A 24164-nucleotide genomic window follows, 5' to 3' on the forward strand; every position below is an offset into this window, starting at 1 on the left:
TCTGTACCTTTTCAAGTTTATCTCCTATGTCAGCACATTTGTTTTCCCAGCCAAACTAGTCTGTCCACTATTTTCCCAAACTGCCTTGAGTTTATTTTCTTCCATATTCTTTCTCTTTCCTTTCTGTTATCCGAAACATCCTTCACATCTCCTCTACTCATCTATGCAAACCCACCTCACTCTTCATGATCCCTTTCTTTCCCCACCTGATGAAATCCAATGGGTCTTTCAGCTCACATTATGCCTCCTTTAGAAGGTCTTCCCTGAACTTTCCAGATGGAATGAAACGCTCCCTATCTAGTAAGTTTATAGTACCTTTCCCCAACATTATTCAGCTCTTTGTACAGTGCCAACATGGAGTAGTAAAGTGAGGATCCACAGCACAGAGTCTAGAGCTTAAGTGTATTGATTCAAATACTATAATTCAAATACTATGATTAAATATGCTATAAACAATTTCACTGATTTTTTTCTGCAAACCCAGTGTATAACCATAATGCCAGTGTGACACTGAGTTGAATTCAACACCTATTTATTGAATGAATGCACAGTGAGAAACAGAAAGATGAATTCAAGGTCCTTCCCTGAACCACTATCTACAGAACCACTGTCTGTTCAGGAAGATCAATGTATACACAGCTAACTTCCCATTATTTACTATATCCTACATACAATATGGAGAAGGCAATGGCACCCCACTCCGGTACTCTTGCCTGGAAAATCCCATGGATGGAGGAGCCTGGAAGGCCGCAGTCCATGGGGTCGCTGAGGGTCAGACACGACTGAGCGACTTCACTTTCACTTTTCATTTTCATGCATTGGAGAAGGAAATGGCAACCCACCCAGTGTTCTTGCCTGGAGAATCCCAGGGACGGGGGAGCCTGGTGGGCTGCCGTCTGTGGGGTCACACAGAGTGGGACATGACTGAAGCGACTTAGCAGCAGCAGCAGCACATACAATATGGTTCTTTTATTTCTTTCTTAAAGTTTCAGCTTTCCTCAGTCTCTCACTCATACCTACTTTATAATTTTGAATCCAGGATAAATTCATAGTTGAACCAGTTTATTGTTTCTTTTTTATAATTTCAAATATTTATTTCTTTAAAATGGAGAGAATTAAGAATATTTGAGAAGTAATTTAAAGATATAATCCTTTAGAAATCTTGCAATATTTCCACAACTAGAACAATCTTTTTAAAGCCTTATTTCACTGATTTAACTTCCAAACTTCATTTAATATTTAATGATTACATAATGTACTAACAAGGCACTTTGCATATTAGATATATTAAAAAAACTAATGACTCTTGGTAGTGTTGATGGTTAGAAGAAAATTTTCAAAGGTATATTTTTTGTTTCAATGTGGGAACATGTAAGTTGTAATCTATTAGTGTCTGCTTAATGAAATTGTTTTTGAAACCCTGCCTGTTAACCTTTAACCTTGAAGCTCGTGCATAGTTTCCTTATTCATTAAATGACTAACTCACCGACCAGAAATATTTATGAGCTCTTGGCTCAGCCTGAACCTTTCTGGCCTAGACTAGAGACTGAGGAAGTTTCCAGAATGATCTCTGCAGCCTTCTCCTGAGACATATCTCTGGCTGCCCCATTTATTGTCCCTTTCCTAGTCATACCACATGCCAAGCTCCCACCTCAATCTGCTCCCTTTTCCAGTAGGCACATTTGTATCTGGTATTATTGTGGTGGCTTTTTTACTTTGCAGTTACTTTTATAGATGTTTAATCAGGTGCGCCAGTGAAAAGATGCAAAGTGAAGAGTAGGCGTTTCTAAATATTTCTTCAGAAAGCAAATTCAGCAATATTCCATCTCGTGTCTTGTTTTCCCCCAGAGGCAGCAGCGGAGACACTGATTCCTTGAAGGTGAAGCCTGGAGCCACAGCTTAACACCCATGAAATTGTTTTTCATGCCTATTATTGTTCTCACCCTCCACTCTGGATAAACAGGCTCAGAAGTGGTGTATATGTCAAGTTGTTTTCCTTCTGAAAGATGATCCTTAAAGTCACTTCAGAAAACAGAAGGATAATTCTAGAGATAAAAAAGGAAACCACGATTATATTTAAAACCTCTCAGTAAGCTAAAATGCTATTCACAGAACTGTAAAATAATCTTCCATAGTTCCTAACTTTCAAGTAATTTAGAACAACAGGACTCAAGTAATTTAGAACAACAGGACTTATAAGAAAAGATGCCTTATGAGAGTAATATCTTGGGTTATTTTCTTGAAGGTAGTTGAGAGGAAAAAACTACTGCATAGGCTGATATGGGCCTACTTCAGGCTATAAAACAGTGAGCATCTAACTCTTGAAAGGAGTAAAGAATTAACAAACAGTGGCATGGGGGAGAACAGCTGTGGTAGTGGCTCATTTTCTTGAAAAAACCAAAAAGGCTGGTCAAGAGAGAATGGTCTTTCAAGATTGCTTTGGAAATCCTCTAACACAGAAGCTTCACCTTGAAGATACCTCTGCAATCCAAGGTCAGGGACGGTGGGTCAGCTTTTCCAAATGTACTCAATGCCCCAGGTCCCAGGCTAACAATGACAAAGGGAAGGAGATGCTTAGTTTAAGAATCTAGAATAAAACATGCTAAAATTCATCTCAGGAAGTTTGGAAGATTACTTTTCCCATGGTGGCCATACCCAAGCCAGGATCACAAGTATGTTTATGGACAGAGCCCAGTCTTGTATCAGGTCCAAGTATCCCCTACTTTTCAAGAGTTCACTTTACTCCACCTGGCTGTTATGAAAGATTTACATCGGTACCTGTTTTATCTAACCAAAAGAAATCTGAAGAGGTTTTTGCTATCACACAAAAAGACAAAAAATGAAAATAGCATTTACTGTTGGCCTTACAGCAACCGTTACGGAGGAAGTATGCACCTGAGCAGAGGGAGGGGTACCACCAAACTCCATCCTGGCAACTACACTCAGCATCAGCCTCCACACCCTTGAAGTGTGTCTGTGAGCGTCTGTGCTTCATCTTCATTTATTTTGTGCTTCTGTTAGCAAGACATGCCCTCAGGTAATTGCTTCTTCACTTTAGGCCATTTCAGCTTAGGAAAGGTTTCATAGGAACCTCTAATTTCAGATAGCAGAGGGATATTTGAATATTTCAATAAAATGGCTGGACCATTTAGACAACTTGAGGAATCCACATGATTCCCCAGGCGAAGGACTACGGTCTATGAAGTAAAGACACATGTAGGGCCACAAAAGAGACACAGATGTAAAGAACAGACATTTGGACTCTGTGGGAGAAGGCGAGGGTGGGATGATTTGAGAGAATAGCATTGAAACATGTATCTTACCATATATAAAATAGATGACCAGTGCAAGTTTGATGCATGAAGCAGGACATCCAAAACCAGGGCTCTGGGACAACGCAGAGGGATATGGTGGGGAGGGAGGTTGGAGAGGGCTTCAGGATGGTGGGAGGGTGGACACATGTATACCCATGGCTGATTCATGTCAATGTATGGCAAAAAAATCACAATATTATAAAGCAATTATCCTCCAATTAAAATAAATTGATTTGTTTAAAAAAATCAAGGACTGTAGTGGGTAAATAAAATAGCAATTTGTGATCACAAACCTCAAGGAGATAAATGAGGCAGTTGAGGCCTTCATGGGCAGACAGAGAAGCAGAAGCAGCAGTCTCTCCATTCATGGGGTTCAAACAAAGAAAACTGTGTTAGACAAGATTGAACTATAAGAGAATTCGGCTGCAGTTTCCGCGGGCCACATAAATAGGAGGAGGTGGGGAGTATTTTTGTTGAAGAATGGTTTTCTGGAACTTCATCAAAGTGAAAGAAGACCCTATCTAGTTAGTCAGAACCTATCAGAGACACACCTTGAAAGCTTAAAACCAACATGCAGTAAAATGAGGGTCAGGTTCTCAGACCTCAATGAAAGGTATTGGTACAAAGGTGCTCTTTACTGAAAAAAAGTCTTTGGCTGAGATGCTGACATTAAAGCATAAAAGCACTACTCATCAATTAAAACAAAGATAGGGAAAACTAGCTGTGTCAAATGTCTTTGTATTACCTTATTTTACCTCAAGAGTATGTGAAGTTATAAGAAAAGAGAGGCTCAGTGAAGCAAAGCAGTTTTACCAATGTATTCTAGCTAGTAAGTTACTACCCAAAATTTAAATCTAGAATTGAAAGTTTCTAGAGTCCCTGCTACTTCCATAAGCTGCTGCCTCCATATGCGGCCCTGGGCTCTGCGAGAATGAAAGAAGTAAAAGGCCAATAATGCTTTGAAGAGGAAAGTCGGAGGCTTTTCTGTTACTGAATAATAAGGTAACCCCTGAGGGATGAATGGATAAAGCATTCTGCATACAGGGGCTAATGAGAGAAAGTTAATATGTCAGCTTTTGCTGGCTCCAAAGTCCCCATCGACTGAACATCAGGATCCTACTTCCTCTTCACTTGAGATTCTTCCCCCTTTAGAATCTCTAGGAAACCCCGGAGTGTTTTGGGAACAGCAGACTAAAGCTACCCTTCAGTAACACTGCTGTTCTTTCTCGGATCCCTGTTGCTTATTCACGTCCCTCGGGGTTTTACCTGCAGCACTGCCATCTCTCAGACATCTCCCCGAAGTTAATGGTCGCCTGACACTGCTTCTCTCCTCGTCTCTACTCTAGTTACCCATAAACCCAAACGCCCGAGTTCTGGGCCTATATATCCAAATGCCTGAGTTCTGGGCCTATATACTCAAATGCCTGAAATCTGGGCCTATGTATCCAAATGCCCGAGTTCTGGGCCTATATACTCAAATGCCTGAGTTCTGGGCCTATATACCCAAATGCCCGAGTTCTGGGTCCGTATATCTAAATGCCTTTCAGACATCTCAACAGAATATTCCCAAGATATCTCAAACACAACACATGCAAAATAAGTTGCCTTCTTCTCCAAAAGTCTTTTCCTCTTGTCAGTTGAATTTTTACGAATAAAGGACGCCAGGACCCACAGTGATAGTGATTCAAGTCAGAAAACTGGCATCATCCTACCTGTTTTCTTCAAGCAGACACCAAGTCCCTCATTTTTACCTTCCTGACAACAGTTCATATTTCCTCTCCATTCTCCGAAGGGTGGGGGGGTAAACCAAATGCTCTTGGGCTACACCCACTTTTCTATTCACACCTTTGCAAGCCTCATCTTCTTTATTTCCTTCCTTGTTTCCTACCAGGATCACCCTTCTTAAATGCATATGGTATCAAGTTACCACATCCCTACAATGCAAAGACCTAAGTTTGATGCTAAAGTCCCTTCATGATTTGCTGCCTACTTATTCAACCAAATCTGGCCCATTTACATGTTCTTAAATCTATGACTCCCAAACAGCATGGGAAGACTATACCGGGGCTCAGGATGTAGATTGTGAATAGTAGAGTTCTACTTACTAAGAATAAGAAAGTTAGATTATGCATACTTGATATGTCGAAGAAGAAACAAAGGGTGGCTTGCTATTTGAAATAAGCAACACTGTGGAGGACAAAAAATACTGAACTTGAGCCACTCCCTTTCTATGTTTTTAGAGGTTGTTTTTGGAGTATAGTTGATTTACGATGTTGTGTTAGTTTTAGTTGTATAGCAAAGTGAATCAGTTATACATATACATATATTCACTCTTTTTAAAGATTCTTTTCCCATATACAGCTACTCTTTTAATCAAAGCTGTTCTTCTGGTGTTCCATCCTCCAACTAATTAAAGAGCAATCAAAGCAAATAGGTTTGGAATTAAAATAACTTCATTGAGAATGTATAGCCTGAGTATAATTTGAGTAAGAAAGATGACTGAATGAATGCCAGTTGAGGCTGAAAACAAGACTGATGGTTTAAGAAAGAACCATTGGAGACTTAGAAAAAGATGAAAATTATTAACACTGAAAGATAAAAACAGCCTATTGCAGAGTCTGGGAGAAATTTTTCCTAACTGTAAGGCAAATGGAAGTGTACTGAGAAAACACAATGAGAGCCTGGTCATGCTTTCCCTCATGAAACAGAGCAGCCCTAGCAACCTGAGAAGAGTCCTAAGACACACAGAGTTCTTTCTCTTGCTTAAAGACACGCAGTCTGTCTAAGCAGAACTTCACATGTGGGTTGCTGTCTTTTGAGATAGAGAACTCTTTCTTACCTTGCTCTATTCCCAAGTTTCTGGCCCTACTTGTAGACTATTAACTTCCTTAAGACAAGATGGTGTGTGCGTGTGTGTGTGTGTATGTGTGTGGTAAATGCTTCCATATGAGGCTGGTTCATCATACGTAGAATAGCGAATAGAGTGGTAAAGATGTAAGTGAAAAACAAAATGGTCCATGCTAAGAAAGAATTCTGGTTCTTTTAAAAAGAAGAAGAAGAGGGGAGAAAGGAAAACATTTTTATAGCACTTGCTATTCTAGGCATTAATCCAAGTGCTTTTTATGTATTACTTGATGTTTAAAACAATCCTGTATTCGTATAAACTGTGCTGTGGTAAAATGAAACAGATAATCCCCAAATCTTCATAGTTAGCATAACCTACGTTTATTTGTTGTTTATGCAAAGTTGGTTTTGAGTAAATAGGGATTGTCCTCCACTTGGTAGCTCAAAGATTCCTACTCCTTCTATCTTGTGATACTACGTAAGGGTGCCCTGGTAGAGGAAGAGGGGATGCAAAGGCAAACCAGCTCCTACCTGCCCCAGCCTGGCAGTGACTCATGACACTTCCACTCCCAAGCCATTGGCCAGAATTGGTCCCATGGCCTCAATCACAGCAAAGACACCTGGGAAATGTCAAGGAGCTCCTGGATATCCTAGTGAGCACTAGCTGTCTTGTTCACAACACTTGTGAGAAAGGTAATAGCATAATCCCTGTGATGAGAAATTGAAACAAAGAAAAAATAATTTACCCAAATCCACATTGTTAGTAAGTGATAGACTTGCGATTTTAACCAGACAATCTGATTCCAGAATTTGTGCTTTTAAAGATTATATTATGTAGTTGATCCTTGAACAACATGGCTTTGAATTGCATGGGTCCATTTATATATGCAGATTTTTTTTCCAGTAAAAATGTGCCTCAGTATTACATGATTCATGGTTACTGAGGGCTGACTGTAAAGGGACATGTGGATTTTCGACTGCACAGGGTTGGACACCCCAACCCTTGCATTGTTTAAGGGACAACTGTATTGCCTTTCAAAAGTAATAGAGGTGCCAGTGATTTTATTAATGATTTGTAACAGAGAAAACTGGGGATGGAGACAGAAAATTCTCTCTTGGAACCCCAGAGCCAGGTTACACTAGCCCCAGCTGGATACAGAGGATTAGGAAATGAATGTGCAATCACTGTTCTGTAAACCTGAGAAGGACCCAACCAGAAGGCTAGTGATCAACAAGGACAACTGAGAGAAATCTCTGTATCCCACTTAGTGACACACACCTAGTCCAGATACATCTCTCTCTAACTGAGCAGCATGGAAAATATCAACTCAAGACTTACAGGAAAAGTATTGAAAATCCAAGATAAAGGGAATAGGAGATTGACAATACGGGAGTCTATTCTCTAGAGCAAGGTGGCAAAACGTTTTTGTAAAGATCCAGATGGTGAAGTTTTTTAGGTGTTATAGATCATACTGTTTCTGTCACAATTACGTAACTTGACAGAAGGGCACAAAGCAGGCGTGGTGTTCATCACTCAGTTATGCCTGATTCTTTGAGACCCCGTGGGCCCCACCAGGCTCCTCTGTCCATGGAATTCTCCAGGCAAGAATACTGAAGTGGGTTGCCATGCCCTCCTCCAGGGGATCTTCCAGGCCCGTGGATGGACCCAGGTCTCCTGCATTGCAGGCAGATTCTTTACCATCTGAGCCACCAGGGAAGCCCAAATCTTCCATAGGCAATACATAAATACAAAGCAATCAATAGAGAAATACAAAGCAGCATAGGCAGCACATAAATAAAGAGGTATGGCTGTGTCCTGATAAAACTCTGTTTACCAAAACAGATGACTAGATTGGTCCATGGACTATAGTTTGCCGACCCAACACTTGCTCTAAAAATGAGGAAATTACCAAATAGAACAGATCATTACACATCTGAAAAATAATTGGGTAGGAATCCAAAATCTATAAATCCAAACGGTGATGGAATCGTTTATCAACAAACAAGTGACAAATATTTTTAACAAGCTATTGTTAAAAGAGATTCAGTTTATATAATTCTGATAAAAGTCCGAATAGGTATAATTTAACTCAAAATTAATTTGTGGTAGAAAGTTATATAGTGTCCGACAGTGGACAGTAGCCCACCAGTCTCCTCTGTCCATGGAATTCTCCAGGCAAGAATACTGGAGTAGGTAGCCATTCCCTTCTCCAGGGGATCTTCCCAACCCAGGGATCAAACCCAGGTCTCCTGCATTACAGGTGGATTCTTTACCGTCTGAGCCACCAGGGAAGCCCATGTGTACTGTACATATATATAATATATACATGCCTGTTATGTTAAGTGAAGTAAGTCAGACGGAGGATGACAAATATTGTTTGATATTGCTTATATATGGAATTTAAAAAGTCAAATAGATTAGAATAGTGACTGCCAGGGGTGATGGTTAGGTTAAATGGGGAAATTTTGGTTAAAGGATATAAACTTTTTTTATACAATGAAAAAGTTCTGGGGATGTAATGTACAGCATGACTACAATTAACAACCCTATGTTACATACTTGAAGTTGCTAAGACAGTAGAGCTTAGATATAGTCACCACAAAAAATGATAGTTTTGTGAGATAGATGTGCTAATAATTTCACTGTGACATTCGTTTCACAATATATGTGTATCAAATCATTACATTGTACACCTTAAACTAACAGTATTATGTGTCAGTAATACCTCAATTAAGTTGGAAAAATATATACATTCATACATATGAGCCAATTTTATAAACATTTATTTAAAACTTCATAAGATAATGAGATGGCTGGATGGCATCACTGACTCGATGGACGTGAGTCTGGGTGAACTCCGGGAGTTGGTGATGGACAGGGAGGCCTGGCATGCTGCGATTCATGGGGTCGCAAAGAGTCGGACACGACTGAGCGACTGATCTGATCTGATCTGAAGATAAAAACAGGATAAATACATAAAATGTCAATAGTGAGTTCAGATGTAAGAATATAGGAGGCTGCGTCTTTTTTTGTATTATTTGGGGTTTTCTACATAAATATTTCATAATCAGAAAATTTTTTTTTAAAATACAAAATACAGGGGCTTTTGAATCAGAACTGACATGGATTCTCTACTACTCACTAGCTGGTGATCTTGGACATATCATATCTTTGATCCCCAATATTCTTATTTGCAAAAAGTGAATATGATCACATTTACTTCACATGATTTCTTGAAGGATTAAATGAGTGTGTGTGTGTGTGTGTGTGTGTGTGTGTGTGTGTGCACAGAGAAAGAGAGAGAAAGGAGGGAAGCTGACTACTGTGGCAAAGAGATTTCTGTGAATAGTGGGTAATGAACACTTTTCCTAGTCAGGGTTCAGTAGAATGTAAAACAGTTTCTGTCAGGAGTTGAGACAGAACTGGAATGCAGAAAGAAAGGACTATGCTTTCTTTTCTGAACTTGGAGCTGAAAGAACAAGCTTCTCTTAGAGGGAAGCCGGCAAAGAGGTCCCAGGGATTAGGAAGAGGGCCAAAGTGGGCTGGACACAACAGGAAGCTCGGACAGCAAGCATGTCCCTGCCCGATGCATGGATGCAGCTTGACGGGAAGGTGGTGGCTCCATTCCTGACCTTACCCCTGATAATCTGCTCCTTAAAAACTCCACAAGCTGCAGAACTCTAGGACAAAGCCCAGGATTTCAGTAGAATCACTTTGGGAGGAGATGGAGAAGACTGGGAGAAGGAAACAAAGAAGATCAAAGAGAAGCTGGGAAGAAGGGATTTGTCTCTCACAGCAGTGTCCTTGGAGCAGAGGACCCTCCACACGGCTCAGGAATCTCCCGTAGATGACTGAGTCCCATACAAGACACCGCAGAGGCACCAACAGCAGTTAGGCAAATGGTTCCTCAAATATGCCTGCACCTCCAAGTGCCACACGAGTTGTATCTTCATACCAGGAGCACTTTCCAAATGCTCCATCTCTCGTCTCCTTTGAACATTCCTGCCCTACCCTACATCCCACTAAGCGCACAGGGGCAGGTCCACGCACGTGCACACACGTCTGTCTTTTGGCTGACTCCCTATTTACATCTCTATTTCTCAGCATTGGCATCCCTATCCCTGATGTCCAGGAGGGTTAGCTGTGGCTTCTAGAACCCTATGCTGAAACCAGCATGGCGCTCACTGCTCTACAGTGGCATTGCCTTGCTTTTCTCACCCACTGGACTGCAGTACACAAACTGAGGACAGAGAACATGGTTCCCTAGGCTCCCACCTGGCACACTAATGTAGTTGGACTCCTCTTCCAGTCACTTCAGCACAGCTCCTTCACCACCATACCCAACATAACTCCCCTAGGTGCTTTAAGACCTAATGCCCAGCATGCAAAGTGGTCTCAGAAATCCTAGACTGGGAAGCAAAGAGGAGCTGCAGGCAGTAGACATAATGAGGAATGATGGGCCCAGGCTATGGTAACAGAGAGCCTGCAAAACTGCTGTATAATTTCAATCTACCCCACTTTCCGCAGTCCTCCCCATTATTCCACATTTCCTGCAATGTTATTTCCCAAAGCCTGGGCAGAGATGAGTGTATAAAATCTGTTTACCAACTTGGACACTTTTGCTCTTCATACCATCTTGAGTGTAAATCTGTAGCTTCCCTCTTCTTGGCAATAAGTTGGCAACCCATTCTTGTCAAAACTATGGAGATCATGCCCTTATTAGTAAGGAAATCAGAACAACTTCTGTTTATTGAGTGCTTACTCTAAGTCATGTCCTATGCTAAATTTTACATACATTATTTCACTTATTCCTCACAAAAAATATTTGAGATGAACATTATTGTCCCAATTTTGTGGATAAAGAAATTCTAATGGAGTTTGAGTAACATGCCTAAGGTTACACATTTACAAAGTATTCCAGTCAGAATGTGAAACAAGCCTTTCTGGCCTGTCCAAAGTGTACTGCCAAGAATTACAGATATAAGGGACTCACTAGAGATCACTCAACAAAAGTTCAGTTAGAAAAGACCCCAATATCAAATTAAATGCCGAACTCTGATGGTAAGTGACTTATCTAAAAGACCAAGGGTCAGTTTGAACTACTGATAAGTAGGCAGCATTTAAGAGACTTCGATTACAGAGGTAGCAATCACAGACCTCAGAAGTATGTTGGAAGATGACCCCAATTAACACCACTGGGCATACTCGGTTTAGATGTAATATCATGTAACTGGTACAACATCCTTAAAGTTCCAGGTTCTGTTTTCCAGGGTCATTGATGACAGTTTTGTTTTCAGAATAAACAGGTAGAGTGGGATAAAGATTCCCAGTGGATAGTTAGTCTTTAGCAGTGTCTATGACCCACATTTTAAGCCCTAGAAATAAACACGGAACACTTGCCAAAAGCCTGTCCATCATGTCATTTTAGACAAAGATAAACCCAATTAAGTGTAACCAACAATGTGAAGAAAGTTGTTGAGTATAGGAGAATTCCTCATCCTAAAAAAAAAAAAAAAAGCAGCAAGACAAATTTACTTTTCTAGGGGGGTTAAGAATACCTGAAGGTAATGGGATTAACTCTGACATCTGTGCTTAGATTTGAACTCTTGGTGGAAGAAAAGCTTATAGCTTAATTTTGCAAGACCCAGCAAGGAAGCTTTGTTGGCCAGTAGGGAAATGGAATCTAAAAAAATTGGATTAGCGCTCCTGATATAAAGACTTATGTGATCAAGAGGAGCATGCAATTATAAGCAGTTGTACTAGACAAGTCTTTTCCTGTGTGATGCTTCAATTTTAGAAAAGACCACAAGCTGGGTAACCAAACCATGACTGATCTATCCCATCCAGCAAGTGAGCCGGTCCTGTACTGAGACAACTTTGCACCTGGTAACTAGAAAGACTAAATCCTTCTTAAAGACAACCGTTTTGAGTTCTAATGTTCCTCTTTTTAGAAAAAGGAAAAAGTCAGCTCCTGGAAAAAGAAGGACTGCTCCTTCACTTGAAGTTCCTACCTCTACTTCACTACCCATTTTCGTCAGGAACCATCTTCCATTTTCCATCCCAAACTACACATGAGCCAGTCTCCAGGGTGACACCCTTCCCAATGGTCTCATAACTCCAGTCATATAACTCATGATCCAGTCATTTCTGAGCCTTCTTATATGAGAATGTGAAATGTAAACTCTTTGTCTTATTTTTGTAGGTCAGTGTCTAGCATAGTGTCATATACATGGCAAGTTCTCAAGAAAAGTTTCTTTAAATCATCTTTTCCCCAATAAAATGTTTTTAAAAAAGAAAGAAGGATTTCTTGAATGAATCCACAAATGAGTAAAAAAAAGTAAGTAAATGGTTAACCCTCAGGTCCTCTGAAGGCCTGTTCTGGGGAGATGTGCCTGGGTGATCTTTCAGAACATTTTCACTCATTCTGTATCCTTCAGATGAATTGCTTAACGTTGTTGAGGTTCAATCTTCTTACTTATAAAATGAAAGCAAGGCTACTAATTTCATTAGGTTATTGTGAAGCTCAAAATAAGTAATTCATGCTTGGTGCCTATCCATAACCCAGACACTGTCCCTCCTTACTTTACGTTCAGTGTATCTTCTACTGAAAGAAGTTATCTAGTGTTGCACTGGGGCAGCAGTCATGCTGTAATGGGGTAAAATGGTAACTTGGCCCTAATAGCTCAAGTGTTTGAGTCTGATGTGTTTAGAGGATTTTTATCTGGTGGTGGGGGTAGGGGAATGATGAGGACTATATTAGTTTCTCGATATAGCTTTCCTTACAACAGAAACCTTGTAAATTAGAGTACCTGGGGCTTCCCTGGTGGCTCAGAGGGTAGAGCGTTTGCCTGCAATGCGGGAGACCCGGGTTTGACCCCTGGGTCGGGAAGAGCCCCTAGAGAAGGAAATGGCAACCCATTCCAGTATCCTTGCCTGGAGAATCCCAGGGACGGAGGAGCCTGGTAGACTACAGTCCACAGGTCACAAAGAGTCGGACACGACTGAGCAACTTCACTAAGAATAGTGCTCAAATTTCTACTTCCCAAAACATTAAAGAATAAATATCACAAGGGATCTCCTTGGCTCACAACATCTAAAATGCATGGATAAAAGATGTAAAAATGGTTATCTGAGCTGTCAGGAAAATGATGGAAATCATCAGAGGTTAAAAATGCAAGAAAGCACAAATCTTTGGAGGTAACCAACCATCCTGAAGCAATGGGTCCCTGTGATCATTAACTTATCACTGGTGGCCTAGAGTCTTTATTTTAATTGACATCAAGCAGGGTTGGGAATACAATGCCTAGAAATTGAACCAGATGAAGATAGAAGAAGATCCATCTTAAGTAGTTTAGGACACAGAAGTTGACATTTTTTTTTCCCAAGGTATTTTATTTTATTTTTTTAATTTTATTTTATTTTTAAACTTTACAATATTGTATTAGTTTTGCCAAATATCAAAATGAATCTGCCACAGGTATACATGTGCTCCCCATCCTGAACCCTCCTCCCTCCTCCCTCCCCATACCATCCCTCTGTGTCGTCCCAGTACACCAGCCCCAAGCATCCAGTATCATGCATCGAACCTGGACTGGCGACTCGTTTCATACATGATATTATACATGTTTCAATGCTATTCTCCCAAATCTTCCCACCCTCTCCCTCTCCAGCAGAGTCCATAAGACTGTTCTATGTATCAGTGTCTCTTTTGCTGTCTCGTATACAGGGTTATTGTTACCATCTTTCTAAATTCCATATATATGCATTAGTATACTGTATTGGTGTTTTTCTTTCTGGCTTACTTCACTCTGTATAATAGGATCCAGTTTCATCCACCTCATTAGAACTGCTTTAAATGTATTCTTTTTAATGGCTGAGTAATACTCCATTGTGTATATGTACCATAGCTTTCTTATCCATTCATCTGCTGATGGGCATCTAGGTTGCTTCCATGTCCTGGCTATTATAAACAGTGCTGCGATGAACATTGGGGTACATGTGTCTCTTTCCCTTCTGGTTTCCTCAGTGTGTGTGCCCAGCAGTGGGATTGCTGGATCATAAGGCAGTTCTATTTCCAGGTTTTTAAGGAATCTCCACACTGTTCTCCATAGTGGCTGTACTAGTTTGCATTCCCACCAACAGTGTAAGAGGGTTCCCTTTTCTCCACACCCTCTCCAGCATTTATTGCTTGTAGACTTTTGGATCGCAGCCATTCTGACTGGTGTGAAATGGTACCTCATAGTGGTTTTGATTTGCATTTCTCTGATAATGAGAGATGTTGAGCATCTTTTCATGTGTTTGTTAGCCATCTGTATGTCTTCTTTGGAGAAATGTCTATTTAGTTCTTTGGCCCATTTTTTGATTGGTTCATTTATTTTTCTGGAGTTGAGCTGTAGGAGTTGCTTGTATATTTTTGAGATTAGAAGTTGACATTTTTAATGCAAATGTAAACCAAAGGAAGAAAACCTAACCACAAAAGAAAACAATAAAGAAATGTTCTTATCTCAAGCTCATCACTGGATAGAGTCTATCTTGAAAATTGCTGTTCACAAGTGGTCTTCATGATGGTTTAGAGCCAGAAACTAGAATTGTGATCCCACAATATTCAGCTTTGGAATTTAACTTAAAGTGATTCAAGATTCATAACAAGTTCCTGGATAAATATTCTTAAATCAAGACCTCAAATAGTTTCCTCAAGTAATTACAAACTAACTGAAATATAAAAATTATAAAAACACAAGAGGGATAAATTTTTTAAGTAAAAAAAAAACTGCAAGAGGAAACAAGTCTTTGGAACGAGAATGAGTAACAAGAACAAGATCAATAACAAATGGCAAGATTATAGCTACAAGACTAGATGATATTGGAATTCTAAATTAAGAAATATAAAATATGTAGACTTATTCTCTTAATAAAGAAATGAGAATATTTGAAGTATAACAAGATATCAGAAATTACAGAATTTGACCAAGTGGATCTTACAAAAGAATCAAATAAAACTCCTGGGTAAAAAGAAACACACATAGTAAATGAAACTAGAAAAACTAAGTAGATGTACACCATTAGATACAATGGAAAAGAGTATTAATGAACTGGAAGAGAGAACTGAAGAGCTACTCAGTATTCAGCAGAGAGGAAAAGAGATTGAAAAAATAAAACAGAAGTTAAAAGACATTGAGAAGAGATGGTAGCAGTGGATGTCTAAGTCATGCTGATGCCCATGGTGTGGTAGTGGTGGTGGGGTTTCATTGAGAGGGTCCTGATCAGATGGGCCAGTGGGTTGTCGTTATAACTCAGAGACAACAGATTGAGAAATATACAAACCACTGTACAAGTTGCTCTGAATGTTCCTGAAACATAAGTAACATGTTTGGAAAATGAACTCAGAGTGGTCTCTGGAAACTCTGGATTGTCATATGCACCATTCGTCTCTGGATTAATGTTGGAATTTGATATGAAAATAAGAATAATGGAACAGCTCATTCTCTGGAACATTCAAACTTCAAGGTCACCAAAAAGAAAATGAAAAAAAAGCTGCTCATTTCAAAGCCTATACCTCCAGAAAGCAGATGATATATTATGCCAAAGACCTCTCTAAAGATTTGTCAAGATCCATAGAAATTCTTGCTGATGTAGCACAAAACAGTACATTGGGGAAGCAGAGACCGAATATGAGCACAGAGTAATCCTTGGAGAGATGCATGAAGTGATATGCAATTTACAAAGAGTTGTTTTTTATTATCTTCATGCCACAGCATATCAAAATTCTGCACTTGGATGGATATTTGGGGACCAACTGAAAATATCAAATCTGTAAATTATTAAGACCTTGTGTATACAAACACTGGAGAAGGCAATGGCACCCCACTCCAGTACTCTTGCCTGGAAAATCCCATAGACGGAGGAGCCTGGTAGGCTGCGGTCCATGGGGTCGCTAAGAGTCAGACACGACTGAGTATACAAACGCACATTATAAGGGTACAAGAATAGTTCTCACTATGACTGGAGGAATCTCCTATGATGGAAAGCTTAAGTTAGCAAAGTTTCATTTTGGTGACTTTTTGTGCCCACACAAAGGAAAAAGAACAGCTCTGCCTCCCTGTTAATTCATAGGAAATGAGATTTGTTTGATGGACGACAAGTTGCCTTTGATACACCTTGCAAGAGATGTTGAAGTTGTTGGTTACAAACATCAAAGGTACAATCTCTCTTACAGTTGCAAACATACTCATGGGCAACTCGGATTGTCATTTCAGAGGGTTGAATTTATCTAGTATGCCAGCCCATCTCATCTGTCATGACAACCTCTGCCATAGCTTCTAGTCTTTCCACGCTTCTCACACAGATACAGGGTCGTGGGGAATCTGTATGAATTGTCAATCTGACGTTGTTGCAGACATGCTACATGTCATTCAAACAGAATAGATGTGACTCTGTATAAGTCTCACTGAAAGTAAAGTTGCACAAAAAATTCTTCTAAAACACATTTTTTGTAGCTCTATGGTTCAACTCCACGAAGATACCGGTAGGCAAATATTATATTATAAAAGAATTCCCAGTATCCCTGAGCTTGGAAGCAGGAACTGATGCTGCAGATATTGAGACAATTCAAAAAACCCCTAATTTTATAGGGGTTCAGTTACTGCTGCTATTGGTTCTGTTGAGTAAGATTTTAACTGGATTAGTAGTACCATGTTAATTTTGTGATTAAAATGCTCTCAGTCAAAATATTTTGAACACACTTATTAATAAAACTAATAGCTAAAAGTTCAAAGCAAATAAAGAAGGTGTGATACATATATAGGCTTATGAAATACTACTCAGCTGTAAAAAAAAATTTTTTTTGCCATTTTCAACAACATGGATGGACTTGGAACACACATTACACCAATGCCAGTCTCCTAGTTTTGACCTTATTCCATAGTTGCTGCTGCTGCTGCTGCTAAGTCGCTTCAGTCGTGTCCGACTCTGTATGACCCCATAGATGGAAGCCCACTAGGCTCCCCCGTCCCTGGGATTCTCCAGGCAAGAACACTGGAGTGGGTTGCCATTTCCTTCTCCAATATTCCATAGTTATGTAAGATGTAATCATTGTGGGAACCTGAGTGAAGTGTACATAGAACCTCTCTACTATTTTTTGCAACTACCTATGAGTTTATAATTTTTCAAAATAACAACCTATTTTTTAGCCAAGCCCTTATTTTGCCAAGTTTTTGGCAGCAAGGATGAACAAAACAGGGCTTTATACCATACTTCCCTGCAGTAACTTTATAATCCTTTTGGGCGAATAGGTAAGATGAAAATATATTAAAGATAGAAATAACAGGAAAATGGTTGTAGTCATATGAGTAATGCTAGGGTCACAAAGTCCAACAATTTCAAGACTTCAGTACTGAGTCTTTGAAATAACAATCCAAAGTGCCAACTGTTGAGAAATTAGCCTTGTTTCGGTGTCAAATTCATGCCGTTAAGGTGGACAGTACAGTAGGGTATATCCAATATTAGACCAAAAGGGCTTACCCCAGAACAGCCTTCAGTTTTCTGTTTGGAAAATCATCTAAAATAGATCTTGCCACATACATCATTCATGTGCTAAGTGGCACGCCTTTTCCATAACTGATCACCACTTGCCCACCCAGGCCACATGCCAACCTGAGTAATAGGGTGGAACCCTGGGCACAGGTCCTGGTTACTAGGCCAGCTGCCCATGTTCTGGGAGGACCTCCAGGGGCACAAAGATTATGCGGACCCTCCCTGACATAGAGCAATCCATCACTTCTTGAGTGACCCTTCTCCTCTTGTATTAGTGAGACCCACCTTACCAAGGTCTGCTTTCCTTGGCACTGAGCCATTAGAGATTGTTGTTCTTTATTCACCCATTTCTTTTCTTAAGAAATGGAAAGCAATTTGTTATGTAATATTCTGTGCCTACAATGGGATATGTATTATATATAAAGCCACTGGCCAACAGAGGATTCCTAACATGAATGATATAATTGACTCTGGCTGTGTCCTTGTCCCAAATTTTTCCCACCTTCCTGCCTGTCCCACAGACATAACCAGTTTCCTGAATTTTGTGTTTATCATCTCTTGCCTTTTAAAAATAGTAGACTACAAGGTAGGTATCCCCAAACAATCGTGCTTGCCTCTCTTTGTGTTTTGCTATGAATAATGTAGATTGTGCTCCTTTCTATTGATAGTATTATACATATACACAAGAGTTTCCACACTTAGGCCATAGAAATGTAATCTGTACTTATTTTAGATAGTGTCAAGTTGTTTTCCTAAGAAATTGTACTATTTTATAGCTCAACAGTAGTAAATAAGATTCAATTTTTCCACACCCTCACCAACACTTTGTATTACCAGATTTTATCATTTTTTGGTTAATCTAGTGGGTGTGAAATGATATCTCATTATGATTTTAATTTGCATTTCTCTGATTACTCATTTCTTTTTTGCTCACCTAGTGGATGAACCCAGGTGGCAATAGTGGTAAAAACCTATGTGCTAATATAGGAGACACAAGGGAGACGGGTTCAATCCCTAGATCAGGAAGATCCCCTGGAGAAGGAAATGGCAACCCACTCCAGTGTTCTTGCCTGGAGAATCTCATGGACAGAGGAGCCTGGCTGGCTACAGTCCATAGGGTCACACAGAGTCGGACATAACTGAACGATTTAGCATGCACGCATGTACAGTGGATGTAAAATGATATCTCATTATGATTTTAATTTGCATTTCCCTGATTACTAAGGAAGTTAAGAATCTTTTGGAAATTCCCTGGTGGCTTAATGATTAGGATTCTGCATTTGTACTGCTGAGGGCCCAGGTCCCATCCCTGGTCAGAGAAATAAGATTCCCACAAGCCTCGAGGTGCAACCAAAAACAAAAACAAAAACATAGGATCTTTTAATATCTTGAACAGTTATCATCTATATTTCTTTTTGTGAATTACTTTATCAAGTCTTTTTGGATTTCAATAGGTTGCAGCCATTCTTTATATACTCTTCATCCTAGTTCTTTGTCAGATATGATTTCAGGATTTTCTTCCAAGTTTGTGGCTTATCTTTTTACTCTCTTTATGATATTTTCAGCAAGCAGAAGTTATTAATTTTAGTGAAGTGAGATTGAATCATTTTTTTCCTTTTTGGTTTGTGCTCTTTGTGTCTTTCAATTCCATAGAGAAAGAGGAATTCACTGTGAAAGGGAAAACTTTAAATCTTTTAGAAGAAAATACAGGAGAACACTTTTATAACCTTTGGGTACAGAAGGATTTCTTAAACGAGACCCCAAAACTGTTAATCATAAACCACTGCTATGTTAACAAACATTTTTAGAGATTGTTAGGATAAGTCAGGAGGATAAGTTGAGCTCTAGCTGCTGTCGTTTTAATCATTTTCCCTGGAGGAATACATTGCTCTGAGCTGCCACTGAAGGGGCAGTTTCAGAACAATAGGCTGTCAGCCCAGCCAGGGCCACTGCCTCTGTCCTAATTCCCATCCTTCTGCCCCCACGGCCACCACCTTCCCAGAAGGGAGGCACAAGGACCCACAGCAGTTTCTTCACCTTTAATTCTTCTTTGTTACCAGTGCTGATGGGGGTCTGTTTCCGCTAATCTTAACTGTGGCAAAATGCTCCAGGATGTCTATTCTTCTGGTTACATATGGAATTTCCTGGATTTCAGTTGATTGCTTGGGATGGGGGCTGATTAGATGCAGCTATTTCCAGGCATCCTTGCCTTTTCTTTCCTGAAAAACCATTGTGTTAGCAACATATTTTTAGGTGGGGCTACATTATTCACATACATTTTCTTTTCTTTTTCATCATACAATTTCAAACTAAATCCCCTCCCCCAACACACACACACAAAATGCCAGCATCGAGTGTTACTTTCAACAGTTCTGTTCTTTGTAATACTATTTGGGTAATCCTTATAATATTTTTAACATTTTATCATTTTAAAGCCCATTTTTTTTCCCTCTCCAATCTCATGAGCTTCCCTCCCCTTCCCACTCCTTTCTCATATGCCTATTTATGGATCATTATCCCCTTTTCCATCAACATCGTCTCAGCTTAGTCCTTGGAGGGGACTCGGTTGATGTGAGGCTCTCTCATGATGAATAGGATTTTTTTCACCCTTTGTAAAGTGCTGGCTTCCACTAAGGGCAGCTAATTTCTTTGTAGCTACTCGGAGTAAGTAGGTTAGGTTACCAGTACTGCTGCTTATCTCATTCTAAAGTCAATGATCCAATTCACATGATCACCACCTATAAATGTGGGGAAACTATTACACAGAAGCCCTAGTAATTGATTAGTAGGTATTTCCTGAAATGAATTATTTACGAGACAATGCTTTGATTCCCAGAGTATTTCTGAGGCAATTAAGACCTCGTCAGTTGCTTATTTTTTGACTGTTGGATGATGGTCATTTTTTTCTTGGTGTAATATGTGAAATGGAGACTCATTTTCTCAGTGTTCCAGCCGCTGGCTCTTTCTCATTTCTTTGTCCTGTGTTTCTGTCTGAAATCTTCTCAGGTACATGCTTGTGAAACTGTTGATCTTGAGTTTCCATCTGTCTTGGTTTGGATTGCACTGAAACGTCATGGGTTGTTTTGATCATTGAAGAAAATTGTAGTCAAGATCTGCATCCTTCTTTCTGCCTTGCCTTCTCAGGTTCAGCCAGTCATGTCAGAGGGAAAGTGAAGGGGATTTGTGGTCTCTGCTCCTGAGACCTGGATACTCTTGGGGTATGCCCACAGAGAATGGCTGCTCTGCATCTTGCAAGGCTGCTTGAGGCTGGAATTCTTGATTTTCTATGCCTACAGTATTTATGACTTTGTATGCCCCAGGCACTAAATTGCAGACTGTGCCTTAAAATCTGTGGGACAGGAAGTCAGATAATAATTTCTGTCTTACACCAAGCACTTTCTGTGAACAAGGTTTTCATGCTGTGAGCTTGACTTACAGCGTCTTATTTAATCTTAGAAACACTGTGTGTCCTAGATGTGATCATCCATATAAGAAACCCAAGGCTGGGAGAGGTTGGGTGTATTTTCCAGGTCATTCAACTAAAGAGTGAAGAAATTCAATTCAAACATAGATTTACCTAACTTCATAAGGTGCGTTTAACCACTACCCTGTCCTGCCTCCCTCTTAGAGAAAATAAATGATAGGCCAGAAATACATGAAGTGGCGTGAAAGTCGCTCAGTCGTGTCTGACTCTTTGTGACCCATGGACTGTACAGTCTATGGAATTCTCCAGGCCAGAATACTGGAGTGGGTAGCCTTTCCTTTCTACAAGGGATCTTCCCAACCCAGGGATCGAACCCAGGTTTTCTGCATTGCAGGCTGAATCTTTTACCAGCTGGGCCACAAGCGAAGCCCAAGAATACTGGAGTGGGTAGCCTATCCCTTCTCCAGTGGATCTTCCCAACCCAGGAACCAAACCAGGGTCTTCTGCATTGCAGGCGGATTCTTTGCCAACTGAGCTAATACATGAAATAATACCAGAAATACATGGTACTAACTAAAAGGAAGTTACAGAAAGGTGAATTCATGGTAAACTGGAGTAGTTAAGGGTTATAGAGCAGAAGGAAGGGGTCCATAGAGAGCCTCTGACCCCATGTTTCTCAAACTCTTCTAAGTTGTTAAAAAAAAGTAACATTTAAAAAACATGGAATGTTTTGTGAGTTTCTACAGGGGCCATGCTAATTTTCTTTGATTCTTTCCAATTTTAGTCTATGTACTACCAGTGAGTACTCTTAAGTTTTTAACTTACAACCCACAACATGACATGTATTTTACATTCAGTTCAGTTCAGTCGCTCAGTCACGTCTGACTCTTGGTGATCCCATGCACTGCAGCACGCGAGGCTTCCCTGTCCATCACCAACTCCTGGGGCTTACTCAAACTCATGTGCATAGAGTCGGTGATGCCATCCAGCCATCTCATCCTCTGTCATTCCCTTCTCTTCCTGCCTTCAATTTTCCCAGCATCAGGGTCTTTCAGATCAGATCAGATCAGATCAGTCACTCAGTCGTGTCCGACTCTTTGCGACCCCATGAATCGCAGCACGCCAGGCCTCCCTGTCCATCACCAACTCCCGGAGTTCACCCAGACTCACATCCATCGAGTCAGTGATGCCATCCAGCCATCTCATCCTCTGTCATCCCCTTCTCCTCCTGCCCCCAGTCCCTCCCAGCATCAGAGTCTTTTCCAATGAGTCAACTCTGTGCATGAGGTAGCCAAAGTACTGGAGTTTTCAGCTTTAGCATCATTCCTTCCAAAGAAATCCCAGGGCTGATCTCCTTCAGAATGGACTGGTTGGATCTCCTTGCAGTCCAAGGGACTCTCAAGAGTCTTCTCCAACACCACAGTTCAAAAGCATCAATTCTTGGGCGCTCAGCCTTCTTCACAGTCCAACTCTCACATCACATCAGGGTCTTTGTGACCCAGTAGATGCATATATTTATAACTGAGACAAAATTTTACTTCAATATTGGCCCCAATTCTATGCAGTGTACCCCACTTTTCTTTGTTTTACATCTTTTTAAGAATTTTAAAAATGTGGACCATTTTAAAAATCTTCATTGGATTTGTTACAATATTGCTTCTATTTTATGTTTTTAATTTTTTGGCCCCAAGGTATGTGGGATCTTAGTTCCTTGACCAGAGATGGAACCCACATCCCATGCGTTGAAAGGCAAAGTCTCAACTACTGGACCTTCAGGGAAGTCCCTATATCATTCTTGAAAAATAATTCTGGTCCTAAATAGATTCTGTGACCTACAAATCCTGATCTAAAAACTTCAACAGATGGGAGACATCAAAGCCTGGATATGCATTGAGTCCTCAGCATAGAGTCTTGCAAATATTAAAGCCAAATATCTTTATTTCTTTGTATGACCCAGCACACTCATGTAGCACCTCAGTGGCAGACCTGGGATAGAAGCCAGATTTCCTGATTCCCAGTCCAGGCTTTTTGAGTCAAAGAAAGCTTGTCAAAAGGGAGAGACTCTCCCGTGGCAGAGTTTCTTCACAGGCACAGGGAGAAGTGGGAGGAAACGGCAGTAGTGGGACACTGACACAGCCCCCACAACGGCCCTAGTCCAAGGTAACAGAGTGTTCAAACAGAATTAATTCCAGAGCCCATGCTCCTTCTGTGGTTTTCTCTCTTGTTTGCTCAGTAAAATAACCTGGGAGCCCTTCAGCAATACCAATGCCCAGGTGATACTCGGATCAATTAAATGCAATTATTTAGGGACAGAGATTGCCTTAAACCTTCCCCAGGTGATTTTACTAGATAGCTACCACCTCAGTGCAGTGTAGAAGGTATCCTTTAAAACCCTTCCTGTTTATCCTTCAAGCCTCAACACAAATGCCCCTCTCCAGGCCCACAGAGTCCTGACTCAAATTCACAATCAAAGTGACTGCCTTTCCTTAACTGTATTCATCCAGCTCTCACAGATCCTTTCATCCAGTTTGTCTCCCCTGCAACATGGTGCCCGGATTGGGTCCCAAGCTTATGCCTGACTCATCTTTGTATCTAAGTGTATAATAAAAATTTACAGAATGCCCTTTGCTCAGAAGGCTTTTCTTCCCCAAACCATCCACATCTCAGAAATTTACTCTGATCCAGCTCCAACTCCTACTGAGGGTGATGAACAGTCTCCCCAGGATCCGTTCTACCAAGGACAAAAAGGGCACTCTTGTGAGGAACGGCAAAATCCTGACCAGTGAAAACAACAGTCGTCAAATGCAGTGAGACTGAGGCATCCCTCCCCGAATGGCCGAGCTTCCTCTCCCACACATTCCCCGCCAGTCATCTCCTCCAGGTTTTCAGATTTCTGACAAGGCAGTGTGGTCCAGTGGCAAGAACCCTGGACAGGAAGTGGGGAAGAACGGCCTTCCTGTCCTGATCATGACCGTTAGTGTATCCTGCTGTAGGGCCTCACTTTTCCGTTTTATTAGCTAGGAATGACAGCGTTCCAAACTCAATTGTC

The 24164-nt window shown here is 40.5% G+C and overlaps 2 pseudogenes; one reads left to right on the forward strand and one right to left on the reverse strand.

The window, feature by feature from the left end:
* The window catches only part of LOC100138563 (mitochondrial-processing peptidase subunit beta-like), a 71215-nt pseudogene that overhangs the window by 40631 nt on the left and 6420 nt on the right, over positions 1 to 24164 (forward strand).
* LOC112447176 (uncharacterized) lies at positions 21830 to 21921 on the reverse strand (annotated as a pseudogene).

The sequence above is a fragment of the Bos taurus genome, chromosome 6 (assembly GCF_002263795.3).
Source record: "Bos taurus isolate L1 Dominette 01449 registration number 42190680 breed Hereford chromosome 6, ARS-UCD2.0, whole genome shotgun sequence".
Lineage (NCBI taxonomy): Eukaryota > Metazoa > Chordata > Mammalia > Artiodactyla > Bovidae > Bos > Bos taurus.